At 42.0% G+C, this 15,739-nt stretch overlaps 1 pseudogene; it reads left to right on the plus strand.

Moving 5' to 3' along the window:
- Positions 1-15,739, plus strand: part of LOC103119226 (poly(rC)-binding protein 2-like) — a 113,779-nt pseudogene that overhangs the window by 80,399 nt on the left and 17,641 nt on the right.

Raw genomic sequence — 15,739 nt, forward strand, 5'->3', positions numbered from 1 at the left:
TTCAAGTCCCTCGTCCCCACCTGCAAGGAAGAAGTGTCACAAGCATTGAAACAGTGCTACAGGTCTCTCTATCTGTGTCTCTCTCATTTATTTTTGTTCTCTCTGTCCTATATAATTAAAAAAAAAAGGAAAAGAAAAACAACTACAGATGTGTGGATACCACAATCCTAGTAAGAATAGACAAGTAGGTGTATAAAGTAGGGTAAAGAGCTCAGAAATAGACCCACATGGATAAAATCAACTGACCTTCAACAGTAACAAAGGTAACAGAGTGGAGCAAAGAAATTTCTCAACAAATGATGTCAGAACAACCAAACATCCACAGTAATAGAACCCTTCTCCCAAATTAACACAAAATTAGTCACAGGTCGAAGTGTGGAACATAAAACTGTCCACTTCCTAGAAGACAGTATAGGATAAACCCTAGAGGAAATTGATTTAGGAAAAACTTGTTTTTAGAGATAACACTCAAGATCAAGAAAGAGAAAATGGATAAGTTGGACTTCATTACAGTGAACAACTTCTGACCTGAGAAGGACAATGGCAAAAGAAGAAAAAAGAGGAACCTCCAATTGGGAGGAGGGATTGGAAAAAGACACAGTTAGAGAAGGGACTGGCTATTCAAAGTACAAACACCCTGGAAACTGAGTAACAGCAACAATAATCATTGACTGAAAGGTGGATCAAAGTAAAGACCTCAACATACCTCTCAACAAGAAGGTCTAAGATGACAAGCAAGCATCTGAGAAGGTTCTCCATATCATCTATCACAGGGTAGATGAAACTTAACACAACTACTAGATGCTACTACACAAGTCTTCCAAGAGCCCAAATAAAAAAATTGACAACACCAAATATGGGCGAGGACTTGGGTTAACAGAGATTCTCACCCACTCTTGATGGAAATACTAAACAGAGTAGCCATACTGAAAGGTAATTTGGAAATTTCTTTCAAACCTATGACATGCCTCAGAATATGACAATTCTATTCTAGTATTTGCCCAAACTAGTTGAAAACTTCTGTCTACATAAACACTATAAATGGATGTGTATAGGAGATTTGTTTGTTTAAAACTTTTTTGCTTTATTTTTAATATGTTTGATAGGACAGATAGAAATTGAGAGGTAAGAGGGAAATAGGAATAGAGAAAGAAAGACACCTGCAGCACTGCTTTATCTGCAGATGGGGACTAGGTGCTTGAAGCTAGGTCCTTGCACATTGTAAAGTGTGCACTCAACCATGTGCACCACCTGTAGCCCCTATAGGAGCTTTATTAGTGACATTGGAGTTTGGAGACACTAAGATATCCACTGGTAGATGAATAGGTAAACTTTGATATATTCAGATGATATGAAATTATCCAGTACTAAGAAGAGGTGTGTGTGTGTGTGTGTGTGTGTGTGTGTGTGTGTGTGTGTGTGTGTGTGTTATGAAGTCATGAACAGATACAAGTGGGGGCCAGGAGGTGATGCACCTGGTAGTGTGCTCATGTTACCATGTGTGACCATGCTTGAGAACCTAGGTTCAGGTGTCTTGTCCCCACTTGCAGGGAGGAAGCTACAAACAGGATGGAGTAGGGCTACAGGTAGGTGTCTATTCCATCTCTCTCTCTCTCTCTCTCTCTCTCTCATAATCTATCAAAAAGGAACAAAGGTATCACTGGAAATTTTGGAGCCATGAAGACACTGAGAGCCAGCAGTAACCTTGGTGGCAGTAAATAAGACAACTCTACAGAAGGACAGGGTGAAAGGACAGTGCACAGTGAAACCAGTTGTTAAGATACCTGTCATCATGGCTTTGTCCAAACTCACAGAATGTGCTATATTAGGCATGATCCCTAAAGTCAGCTATGGACTTGAGGTTTGAAATGAAGTGTCAGCGTAAGCTCAGCAGTTTTAACAACGCTGCCTCTCTGGTGGGCAGTGCTGATAATGGAGGAGATGCAAGTGTATGTGGGCAGGGGTGAATGGGAGGTCTCTGTGCCTCTCTTTTTTGCCATGAAGCTAAACTTCGTTAAAAAATAGAATCTAGGGGGTCAGGCAGTAGCTCAGCGGGTTAAGCACACATGGTAAAAGTGCAAGAACTGACATAAGGATCCCAGTTCAGGCCTTGACTCTCCACCTGCAGGGGGTTCACTTCACAGGCAGTGAAGCAGATTTGCAGGTGTCTGTCTTTCTCTCCCCCTCTCTGTCTCCCCTCCTCTCTTGATTTCTCTCTGTTCTATCCAACAACAATGACAGCAATGACAATAATAATGACAATAACAAGGATAACAACAAGGGCAGAAAAATGGGAAAAATGGCCTCCAGGAGCAGTGGATTCATAGTGCAAACACTGAGTCCCAGTGATAACCCTAGCTAGAGGCAAAAAAAAACAAACAAAACAGAATCTTGGGAGACCACTTGGATAATGCACTGCTTTGCTATGTGTATGACCCAGGTTCAAACATAGCCCCCATAGCACTGGAGGAAGCTTCACTGGCATGGTCTCTTTCACTCTCTCATTATACTTCTCTTTCTTTATATGGGGATAAAAAAACAATTGTTGATCCAGAACACTGAAACCTCAGAGATTCCCCAAAGATAAATAAAAAGAATAAAACACTGGGAGAGCAGCAAGTAGCTCACCTCATAGAGCACACAGGTTACCATGCCCAAGAACCTGGGTTTGAGCCCTGGGCCATGACATGAGAACGCCTATAGAGAGGGGAAAGTTTCACAAGAAGTGAAGTGCTTTGTTGTCTCTCCTCTATGTGTCTCTCATTCACTCTGTCTCTCACCTTCTGTTAAAAAATTAGCCACCAGGAATGGTGGCACCATGCAGGTATTGAGTCCCAGAGATAAACTTAATGGCAAAATAAATAAATAAACAAACAAACAAACACTTGAATCAACGTATTTTCTCTTCATCTATCGATGACTGAACACTCTCCATTCCTTGACAGGCCAGAAAAAAAGGCATCAGTCACTATTAACCTAAAAATTCTATTTGAGGGTTTGACCATTTCAGGATTCCTTCTCGAATACCTGGAAATACATCAGCAGAGGAAGGCAGAGGAAGTACATGAATGGATTAGCCACCCCCAACTCCCCCCTTTAAAACAGTACAGGAAATCACTATTTCCCCCCTTTGCCTTAGCTTCCCAGTGCACTCAGAGCAGGCAAACTCAACTAGGCCCCAGGAGAAAAGGCAGGCTGGGCCTTCCTGCATGGTATGTGGTTAAACATGTTTTCATGTTGTCAGAGATTAAATCATTAGGAGAACATGGTCAAGATCAAAAGGCAGCCCCATGTCACAAGTAATTAGGAAACTCCTACAGCTGTGTTAGCAGAGGATCCCCCACTGGGGCCCCTACCTGCCTCACCAGCCATGTGGCCTCAAGATGAATCCCAGGCCAGGCACTGGAGTTCCTTCCCCTAACATCCCATAAATACAGAATAGCCAGTGAGGATGTGTGGGCTCAGCTGAGTACAAGTTAAGAGGGGAATTAAGAAACAATGTGTAGGGGCCAGGTAGTGGCTCACCTAGCAGATCACACACATTACCTAGGTTCAAGCCCTGGGTACCTACCTTTGGGGTGGGGGGCAGCTTCACAAGTGATGAGACAGTGCTACAAGTGTTCCTTCTTCTCTTTCTTCCTCTCTTTTATTCTCCAATTTAAGAGAAAAAAAAAATGACAGTTGGGAATGATGGGATTGTGCAGGCAATTAACCCCAGTGATAGTTCAGGTTATAAATAAAAAAATCATTTCTCCATCAAAATTAATATTCATATATATGTTTATATATATATATGTACAGACATTATTTCATTTTGTTACTCAAGTATTGCTACGGTTCAGTATCTTCATGATGAATCTACTACTCCTGGCGGCCTTTTTCTTTTTTGTTTTTCCCACCTTCTTTCTTTTCATTGATAGAGGCAGAAAGAAATTGAGAGGGTAGGGAGAGACAGACAGGTAGTGGTTCACTAGTTATGAAGCTTCATAAATGAATAATTGAATGTGTGGATACATGCATGAATGAATGAATGATAGGGTTGGAAAAGTAGCACACTTGGACAGTGCTATGCTTTTTCATGTGAGTGACCCAGGTTTGAGCTTGGTCCCTGCTGCACTGAAGGAGGTTTTGGTCCTATGATCTCTTCTCTTTCTCTCTCTCTCTCTCTCTCTCTCTCTCTCTCTCTCTCTCTCTCTCTAAGTCAGCCTGGAACAGTAAATCCCCAGAGATGACCCCCAAGAAATGTATGGCTAATGAAAAGACAATTTTGTGTTCACTTCTTCCACCCAGGTAGTGGAGCTGAGCATGGAAAGAGAGAAGGAAAGCCAGCTCTGAGCACAGGGGGGCAGTAGGACCGCCGGACATCTACTCTGCCAGACCTCTCTTCTCCCATTCTTATCCTTGCCTCCTCAACTCTTTTGTTCCTTTATGGTTGGCCATTCAGATGAGATGACCATCCCAGCATCAGAAGGCTATAATAAGGGCCTTAGGTTCTAGAAACATCCCTGAAGATGTTGGCGGCAGATCATCCAACTCCAGGGTCTCACTGACTTCCTATACTCTCAGCTTCTCTGTGACACAAAGTTGAAGGAGAGACAGAGGTTTGGGGGGGGGGGGGCGCTGGTCTCTCAGGAGGTGAGTAGCACTGACTCTCAGTCCCTGTGGAATCCTGGATGGGTGGGTAGCTTGCCTACAAGGTACCTGCTTTCACTTCAGGTCTCTAAAGTAAAGTCAGAACAATGAAAACAATTCCCTCCCTTGATTAGAATCTTCTGTCTGGAAAATGAGAGGTCCCTGTAATTGGAGCAGGCCAGGCAATGCCAACCTCTGATCCATCTGCCATTGAGGACAATGGGGAGGGGAGTTATTTAGGAAAACCTCTAGAGCAAGGACACTGAAGAGGCCTTTGCTGGCTTGTTTTTGTTCTGTGGCTTCGGAGGCCACTGCCAGGTCATCAGGCCTCCATGGCCCTCAGTACCCCAGCCTCATCCCCACTTATTCATTCCTGCCTTCCGGATAAGTCACAGAGAGTTGCTGGCAAAGAAAAGTTGTGACTGGCCAGCCTTTCCTGATACAAAGGCAGGTGCATGCTTAGGGATTGACAGTAGAAGGAAGAGCATAATGGTTACAGGAAAGACTCTTGTGTCTCAGGCTCCAAGGTCCTAGGTTCAATCCCCAACACCAAAATCAGTGAGACCAGACCCCTGGGGGGGGGAAGAATAAACAGTTCTTCTGCAGAGATTCACACAGCCTGAAGAAAGAAACAGATTACAAACAGTCCTTCGGCAAATAACCGTGAATAGAGCCCTCTCATGACCCCAAGAACCTCAGAGGGTCAAGTGGGGATTCAGGAGCCTTCAGATTCAGAAAAGAGTGTGCCAGTCCTCCTCCCTTGGCCTGGATATGTGTTTCAGAGATGTTATTTGTATGTACATAAAGGAACATAAATCTTGTAGGAGAAGTCTCAGTAATTCATATATAGGTTCTACATCTGCTAGTAAGGATGCAACACTTTTTTCTAATTTGCCTGCCATAGTTATTGTTGAGGCTCTGCACCTGCATGAGTCTACTACTCCAGGTGGAGTCTTATTTTTAGAGAGAGGATCAGAGACAGAAAGGGGCAGGTGGTGGCGCCTCCAGTTGAGCACACACATTACCATGCACGAGGATGAGGGTTCAAGCCCTTGGGCCCCACCTGCAGAGTGTAAGCTTCATTAGCAGCAGAGCAGATGTCTCTCTTTCTCTGCCTCTCTGTTCCTCTCTAACTTCCTTTGTCTATGTCTCTTGGCCACTACTAAGGGATAAAAACATCAATGCGAATGGTGGAGCCCAGCAGGCACCAAGCCCCAGTGATACCCTGGTGGAAAGAAAGAAAGAAAGAAAGAAAGAAAGAAAGAAAGAAAGAAAGAAAGAAAGAGAAAGAGAGAGAGAGAGAGAGAGAGAGAGAAAGGAAGAAAGAGAAAGGGAGAAAGACATAGAGAAAAGGAAAAACATCATAGGACTGCTCTATTACTCCTGAAGCTTCTCCCTTAACAATGATGTGGGGCTTAAATAGTCTTCAAAGTTGATCTGGGGGCCATAGGCACATAGGCACATAGTTGATCTGGGGGCCATAGGCACATAGGCAAAGTTGATCTGGGGGCCATAGGCACATAGGCACATAGTTGATCTGGGGGCCATAGGCATAGGAGCCTGTGTAACATCTGGATCCCTGTAGGTCTGAGCTCTCATTCTGTGGTCATAGCTAGGAACATTCTAGGCTGTACTCATTGCAGGAACAGTCTTTCTCAAGTGGCAGATTATATTGACCCAACCTCCCTGCAGAGCATGGGGCAGTATCTGCCAATGTTCACCCACTCTGATGGCAAGGTACTACAGAAGCCTACAATGTGGTCTATGATGCTCCTGATGGAGATAACCAGCGACAGTGGAGAGAAGGATATATTAGAGATCTAAGCCCATCATATCTGTGTGGGAATCTCAAGACTCCCCAGCTAGGGCCCCAGATGATGGGGTGGCTTGGTAGTGACCAAAAGAGTCATCATTAAAGTTGCCAGATGTTATCCAACTTTTGTAGTCCTTAATTTATCTGACAAGGTTAGCCTTGGAGTTACTGAGTGAAGTGAAATAGGAAGTAGGTGAGGAGGGTATCTACATCTAAGTAGAAAATATTTGATCAAGTACTTAATAAAAGAAAGTTTTTTTTTTAGGTTTTTCTAGTTGTTTGCTGCACTTATTAGTTACTGCAAGCTTGTGCACTTTTACATGAAGGTGTATATTTTCTCCTAACTTACGGATATATGTGCATATGTGCTCTATCTCATGGGCCCTGGTTTATATCCATGTTCTGTGGCTTTGTTAGGAAGTGCACCACTTGCTATGGAATTGAGGAGTCCTATGAGCTTGGCAACGTCCCACCAGAGTAATGGAGCTGAAGGTTGGATGTCCCACGCCTGGCATTTCTGGACACAATCTGAAGTGAAACAGGTTGATTGGTACTCATTGCACTGATTAAGTTAAGATCAGCAGATGCAGTATCAAATGGTATATGGATAGACAGAAGCATGCAGGAAAAACAAGCCATGTCCCAGAGGCCCCAGAACTGGGAGAAATATGTGTTTTATAGAGAATGGGGAAGGTTCCTTCTGTCTTAGAGGTTAAGAAGGAAATAGCTAGTTATTACTGTAATAAAGTTATTTGGGAATTTAGTTTATTTTGAAAATCCCATGGTTAGGATTTTCTGTATCATATAAGACCTCACCATAATTTGAGTCCTAGTGTTATTTACATATAGTTGCATCTTATACAGTGACACAGCCAGTTGCTTCTGTTCTCCCTTGTCTAAGATTATAGGTGATTTCATATTTCAAAGAAATAGTCATTATTATAAATGTATTGACAGTTCAATGTATTAAAGTTCAGTTAGATTACAAACTTGAAACCTTAAGTGCTTAGACTGAAGAAATATATACTCAGAACTGGGGTCTATGCATCAAAAAGTTTGAGACATTCAATCTATTTTTAGTGGAGAAATTTTATGAGTGGTGATGCAGTGTTGCTGGTGTCTCTCTTTCTCTCTCTCTCTGTTTATTCCTCCCTTTTCAATTTCTCTGTCTCTAAAAAAAATAAATTTAAAAGTTTTTTAAAAGTAAAAGGAGGAAGGGGAGAAGGAAGAAAAGGAGGAGAAAAAAATTAGGGTAGTGGTGTATTCAATAGAGCATTACCCTGCAAAGAACCTAGGTCCCAGCCCTACAGAGGGGAAGCTTCATAAGCAATGAACAGAACTTCAGGTATCTCTCCTTCTCTGTCTCTTCCCTTTTCTATCATTTTCTTTCTTTCTGTCTGTCAACAACAAAAAAGAAGTAGAAAACAAAGGAAAGAAGAGAGAAGACAAAAGAAAATAATAATATCATTCAGGAACTGTGGACTTCTTGTGCAGGCACCTAACCACAGCAATAACCCTGCTGTCAAGAGAGAGAGAGAGAGAACAGAGTGAACAGACAGCAATATTGTTCTCTCAACCACTAAATGCATGAAACAGGATTCTGAGGGGAGGAAATTTATGAACCCCCCCATAGCTTTATTTTCAATAAACCCCTAAATATAAACTTCTTATTCTGTCCCCACTGAAGTTTTCAAACCCATAGAAAGGATAAAGACAAAAGGATTCTTTCTCCAGACACTCAGAAAAGTGAGTAAAGAGAGAGGAGGCAGGGAGGGAGGGAGGGAGGGAGGGAGAGAGAGAGAGAGAGAGAGAGAGAGAGAGAGAGAGAGAGAGCAGACAGTAAAAAGGACATGGCACTGAAACTTCTTCACTGTGATGGGAGCTGGACACAAACCTGGATTGTGCCATGGCAAAGCAGTGCACTAACCATGTGACCTATTTTGCTTTGCTTAAAAGTAAGTTCAGCCTTCTTTTGGGAGACAACCCACCCATCTCTTCCCTCTTCCTCTTCCTTTGTCTATGGGTCTTTCTCACAACCTCTCTATCTCTGTCTCTCCTCTCTCTCTCCTCTCTCTCTCCTCTCTCTCTCTCTCTCTCTCTCTCTGTGTGTGTGTGTGTGTGTGTGTGTGTGTGTGTGTGTGTGTGTGTATGGTTTCAGAAATGGATTAAGAAGTATAAACTTTGAACTGAACCATTCCCAGGAACGTACAAGCTTGGCTGGTCTCTATTTCCATTCTATCACCTTTTTTTCTTCCTCCAAGAAGACTTTGCCCTTTAAACCCAATTGTCTTTCTCTTTTTTCAAAACTCTGTCTTTAAAAATATTTATTTAATTAATTATAACATATATATATATATATATATAAAGAGAGAAGGAATGATAGATGATAGATAGACAAATAGACAGACAGACAGATAATAGATAAAACATCATCCTGCCTTTTGCAATTTCAGGGACTGAACTCAGGACCTCATACTTGAGGGTCCCACACCCTATCCATGGCACCCCTTAGGCCAAAAACAATTTTTACTGATTTAATAATGATTAACAAGATTGTATGATATCAGAAGTACAAATTCCATATAATTCCCACCACCAGATTTCTGTATCTCATCCCTTCCACTGGAAGGTCCCCTATTCTTTATCTCTCTGGGAGCATGGACCAAAATTCTTTATGGGGTACAGAAGGTAGAAGGTTTGGATTCTGTAATTGTTTCTCTGCTGAGCATGGTGGTTGGTGGGTTAATCCATAACCACCAGCCTGTTTCTATCTTTCTCTAGTGTGATAGGGCTCTGGGGAGGTAAAATTCTAGGACATAGTTGTAAGGCTGTCTGCCTAGGGAAGTCAGGATGGTGTCATGGTAGCATTTACAAACTGGTAGCTGAAAATCGGTAAGACATGAAGCAAGACACATTATTTAACAATCAGGAACCTAAAGGTAAGAATAGAGCAAATGGACTAGGCCAGATGGTGGTTCATCTGGTTGAGTGCACAGGTTACAATGCACAAGTACTCAGATTTGAGCCCCTAGTCTCTACCTTTAGAGAGAAAGCTTTACCAGTCCTGCAGGTGTCTCTTTGTCTCTCTCCCTCTCTATCACCCCCTTCAGTCTCAATTTCTGGGTGTCTCTATCTAATAAACAAACAAAGATAACTTAAAAATTAAAATAAAAAGAATACAGCAAATGGAACTAAGAGTCTTGGTGTGGGAAGAAGGTAGGAAGACTATTTTAGGTATATTCCAAGGGGCCCATAACTTTAGTAGTTTTTGCCTGAGCTCAATATCTAACATGCAGGTGGGCTGAGAACAGTGTCTGGGAAGATGGTGTCAGAGTTGAGAATAGGACTAGAAAGCTGCTTTAGAGCAAAGAGTAGCTCCCAAACATGAGGAATGTGTATAAATACTGTCAACCCCATCAATCTGACCTAGGACTCATATATATTTATATTTAGCATATGAGCCTGTGTGATCTCTGCATCCCTGTCAGTCTGAGCTCAGAGTCCATGGTCACAGCTAAGAACATTTTGGGATGCACTTATTTCACAACCAGTCTTCCTCAAGTGGCATAGTATCAACATACTATGCCACTTGAGGAAGACTGGTTCTGAAATGACTCAGCCTACCTTTGAAGAGAGGAACAATCTCTATCACTGTTGTTCCACATTGAGGGCAAGGTTCTTTAGAGACCTAGGGCTTGTGATGATGTTTCTGATGGAAATAACCAGTGATGATGGATAGAGAGATCTATTAGATGTCTAGGCCCATAAAATCTATATGGAAATGAATTCCCTGACTAGAGCCCCAGATGATGGGGTGGCCTGGTAGTAACTGAAAGAGTCATTGCTAAAATATGCAGGTCTATTGCCATTATCCAGCAAAAATCTTTGTTTTTTAATATGACTGAACACATACTCTGGATCGGTCAGTCCTTCCCAGATCCTAGAAGGATTCCCAAACATCCCCTACATCATTTTCCTTTTTATGCATGTATGTATGTTTATATGTATGTATTTATGTATTTAATTGCCACCAAGGCTATCTCTGGAGGTCAGTGCCTGCATGATGAATGCACTGCTCCTAGTAACCATACTCCCTTTTTTGTTTGATAGAACAGAGAGGAATTGAGAGGGAAGGGGGAGATAAGAAGGAGCGAGAGAGACAACAGCAGTATTGTTCCACCACTTGTGAAGCTTCCCTTGTATGTGGAGACCAGGGGCCTGAACCCAAGCCTTGCCCATCATAACTAGTGTTCTCAACCAGGGGCATCACTGCTCAATCAGTCCTTTTTAAGTTGCTTTCAGTTTCTCCTTAGGTCCCAGCTGTCATGCCCTGTGGCACCGCTGCCCCTGCTCACAATGTGACTGATCCAGCCTGTGTGCTTTGGCCTGAACAGTCAAAGTGGAGGCTGGTGCTTGGTGGCCATGGACAGGTCAGTGCTTGTGGATGGTTCTGCCCATCCAGAGTGACTAGAGCCAGGAGTTCTCTGTGCAGTTCTACCTACTCTGCTTCATTGTTCATGTTAGCTTAGCATCCAAAAAGATCTGTGTACACATATGTTTTTAGCAGCACAATTTTTAATAGCCAAAACCTGGGAGCAACCCAGGTGTACAGCAACAGATGAGTGACTGAGCAAGTTGTGGTATATATACACAATGGAATACTACTCAGCAATTAAAAAAGGTGACTTCACCGTTTTCAGTGGATCTTGGATGGACCTTGAAAAAATCATGTTAAGTGAAATAAGTCAGAAACAGAAGGCTGAATATGGGATGATCTCACTCTCAGGCAGAAGTTGAAAAACAAGATCAGAAAAGAAAACACAAGTAGAACCTGAACTGGAATTGTTGTACTGCACCAAAGTAAAAGACTCTGGGGTGGGTGGGTGGGAACAATATGGGTCCAGAAAGGATGACAAAGGACCTAATGGGGGCTGTATTGTTACATGGAAATGTTATGTATATACAAACTATTGTATTTACTGTTGAATGTAAAACATTAATTCCCCAATCTTTATTTTAAAAATAAAAATTTAAAAGAAATTTTAAAAAGGTAACAACTGGAGACCAACCAGAGAAAAAATAATAGGATAACTATGAAAAACTGTAGCCATCTCAGAAATCCCAGAACAAATCCCACAAGCTTATATTTTCATGCCTGACTTGCACATGGTGAGCTCACAAGGTTAGTTTCATTTGTGGACACAAACATTCCCCTTTCTCCTTATCTTTTGCTTACACAGTGCTAAAGCATTTGTTTAAAAAAGGCTGGGGATTTTCTTAAGAGTTACCAAACTACAAGAACTTTTGTCAAAAATCTCCCTCAATAGGTGGGGATTTAAAAAAACATAATTGAACAGATATATTAATGCAGTCATTATTAAAAAAAAGGTTTCTGGGCTGAGAGATGCCTGTTCATGTTTTGTGCTTTGGAAAACTAGTTTTAAGATAAATGTTTGTGGTTGGGGTGAGGGAGGATAGATAGATGGAGAGGTCTTATATTCTCCTGTTCTGAGCTTCCCTGAGTGATGGACCATCTCTGGGTTAGACACAGATACCAGACCACAGGTCTTCAGGCTAACGGCTTTATCTGATATCCAGTTATTGAACCTGCATTCTGGGGGGTGAAGGCAGGGCTTCCAGTGGTAACCCTAGAATCACTGAAGATTTGCTTATTTCTCCTATGCTCATACAGACTGTACATCTCGTCTATGTCTATAATCAGAAGTGGGGAATTGTTGTGACCCCAACAGGAGTTTGAGACTATCAGCATATGAGTGATGACATCCGCTGGAGGAGGAGATATAGAGGGGAATGCATAAAAGGAGGATGGGAGAGTAGCTCACTCTCTTGCCGGGTCACCCTCACCTAAGCAAGCTCCTGTTGGTTTGGATACCAGACTTACCCTCATACATGGTGGTCCTGGGTGGCTTGATTGCAGACTTTGGACTTTGCCTGTTCTCTCTCTTTTTTTTTTTTTAGATTTTTTTTTTATATTTTATTTATTTCCTTTTGTTGCCCTTGTTTTATTGTTGTAGTTATTTTTGTTGTTGATGTTGTTGTTGGATAGGACAGAGAGAAATGGAGAGAGGAAGGGAAGACAGAGAAAGGGAGAGAAAGTTAGACACCTGCAGACCTGCTTCACCACTTGTGAAGAGAGTCCCCTGTAGGTGGGGAGCCAGTGGCTCAAACTGGGATCCTTAGGCCGGTCCTTGTGCTTTGCTCCATCTGTGCTACCGCCTGACACCCTTTGCCTGTTCTCTTAACTAGAATCATTTCTTTATGATTATTGTACTTTCTAAAAAAAAAATCCCTTATTGGTTTAATTTTATATGGGTCCATGAGTGGTTGCTATACTCCTCCTCCTGCCCCTTCCTCCTTCCTCCTTTCATCTCCTCCTCTTTTTTCTACTCCTACTTCTCCTCTTCTGTTCTCCTTCCTCATTCTCTTTCATCTTCTCCTTCTTTCATCTTCTCCTTTCATCTTTCTCTCCTTCTTGAGAGAAAAAGGGAGAGAGAGATGGAGAGAAGGAGAGACAACTGCAACACTGTTCTGCCACTTGTAAAGCTTCCTCCCTACAGGTGGAGACTGGGTACTTGAATCTGTTCCTTGAACTCCACTGGGTAAGCCACTACCTGGTCTCCTCATTCATCTTTCAAATCATACCTGGGCAGAATAGTAACTTAGGTAAGTGCTTAGGTAAGTGCCTCAATATTTCTATAGAAGTAAAATATGGTTTTCAATATAACTAAAATACACACACATTATATAATTCCTATATCATGCCTTTATAAGCCTACATGCAATGCCTATAGATAGCAAATCTAGAAAGGTTATAGATATAAGGTCCACCACAAAGCTTATAGCCCTAGTCTACCTGTATCTAGTCTACCTTACCTGGTTTTGTTTGGTGCACACCTACCTATGCCTTGGCAATGTTCCCATCTAAATCTGTTTTAATCAGAAACTAAAACACACTTTGATTTCTTTCCTAGGGTGTTATTGGGCTGTCATTTGGTCTAGGGAGCTTTTTTAAAAAAAGCCTAGATTTGGGTCTTCAGTTCACAATGTCCTGCTTTCTGCTGCTGTTTCATGGGTCAGAATAATTTCTTTGGGGTCTTGTCTTGTCATAATCATATAAAGGGAAATAGACACCAGATAAGTCATTCAGAAGTTCAATTTACTGTAGATCACATAGTGGGCAAGAGGACAGAAGATCCAGTACTATCCATAGAAGACTGAAAGACAGTACCCCACCTTTGGGGAAGGGGAGGGGAGAGGTACCTGCATAAGATTTTATTGGGGGGAATTTGGACTTTGTTCCTCACATGTTTAAAATCTTCTCACACATAATACTAACAAAGTATTGAGGAGAAAGAATGATTTTCAGGAATTTTAAACTTTATTCAGGAAAACTGAGAATATTAATATGTTGGAGTACATGTGGGAAGAGCAAGAGAGGGAGAGAGAGAGAGAGAGAAAGCCTTAGAACCCTTACTCACATGAAGGAAGGCCCATGTAGGCAGAGAGAAGGCAAGCCATGCCCATAGGTCTAGCTTACAAACAGCCAAGCTCTGCCTTCCCATCCTTTTTTTTTTTTTTTTTTAATTTGTTTCTTGGAGGATTACTGGTTTACAGTTGACAGTGAAAATACAATAGTTTGTATGTGTGTAACACTTCTCAGTTTTCCACACAACAGTGCAACCCCCACTAAGTCCTCCTCTGCCATCATATTACAGGACCTGAGTCTTCCCCTTACCCCCACCCCAGAGTCTTTTACTTTGGTGTACTTCACTTATTTTCTAAGCCACACCTACACCTGTTACCACTCCCATTTCCTGTGCAATAATAGTCTTCCCCCAGGCACATAGTCATGCCTGGGGAACATGTGTTCTGACATGGTGCAGTAGTGTCTGTGTTCTCCCAGGTACTTCCTGTCATTTCTAATCTCAACAAGATGAGTTGAAAATGGCCACGTCTTTCTCCATGCTTGGTTAGATCCTGACAAGTCATTGAGGGCTTGGGCCAACACAGCACAGTAGTAGAGACTGTCATTCTAATAATATAACAAGGGTGGGGTACTTTCAACCTCTTGGGAGTCACCACTAAAATGTCTTAGAGAACCATTTCCATCTGGACTGTGGAAAAACACTTTCAGCTGTAGGAAAGTTGGCTGATGCCTGTCCTTGAAAATGACCCTGCAACTGAGAGTATTAAATTAGCTCCCTGACAACAACAATCTGTCTAATGGACATATCTCAGGGGTGTCCAATGGACCCCTTCTGCAGGGAGATACCTCTCTCCAGAGCAACTCCCCATTACAGTACATATGCCTTCTGCTGGTCCTTTCTCTCCTCCACCCATCATCATTCCCCAGTTCCTGATTCAGTGACGGTGAGGATAGTCCTTCCAGAACATCCTTCAGTGATGAGTGTAGTGTAGCTTCATTCCTCCTGGGATCACTCTGGTTGCAGTCATTAACAAGATTTCTTTGTCCACACATCTGGTTGAGTTCTGATTCTCCTTTTCCATGGCTCAGTTTGACTTCTGAGCTGTTCTGCTAATAGTCGTGCTAACACTGACAGCCAATGAAATCATCTTAGATGATGATACACATAAATCCACTCATGCAACAAATACCAAGTGACTTCTCAATGGGAATCAGACTCTTCTAGAGAACTACAATACAGTCCCTGACCCTGTTTTTGTCTCCACAAAGCTAACAGCTGTGTTGGAGGAAAGAGGAAAGATTGACTTTCAAGCAATGACCAAATAACAAAATATCCTGGATAACTTTAAAGACAACTCAGTGAGCTTGTTGAGCAGTGGAGTTAGAATCTCAGTCCTCCAAGAACTCTCTCATGGGCTCTGGTAGACAGCCATAGAGAGAAATACCAAGTATAAATTCAACCAGGGCAGAAGACAGAAAAAGCAGACCAGCAGAAACAACTGCCTGCCCATCGAGGATGTGGATTGCAGGAAGATATCTGAATACTTTGCCATATAACCATTGTAATCCCAGTTATTTAATTACTTATAAATTATCTATTGTTTGTAATTCCTTGAACAATAGTCCAAGTGCTGAATTCAATTCCATGGTGTAATCATTGTTTTTATTTTTGAATTGATTTAAGTTGTTTCTAGATAAATTCATTTTTAAATGAGAAGGATGAAGACAAATCAGAGTATCACTCTGACACTATGGCATATGTGGTGCTGGGGTCCAAATTCTAGACTTGACAAAATCATTTAAAACAATTTCTCACTTAATGAAGAATGTATATGCATGGCAATGGG

The sequence above is a fragment of the Erinaceus europaeus genome, chromosome 7, assembly GCF_950295315.1.
Source record: "Erinaceus europaeus chromosome 7, mEriEur2.1, whole genome shotgun sequence".
Taxonomy (NCBI): Eukaryota; Metazoa; Chordata; class Mammalia; order Eulipotyphla; family Erinaceidae; genus Erinaceus; species Erinaceus europaeus.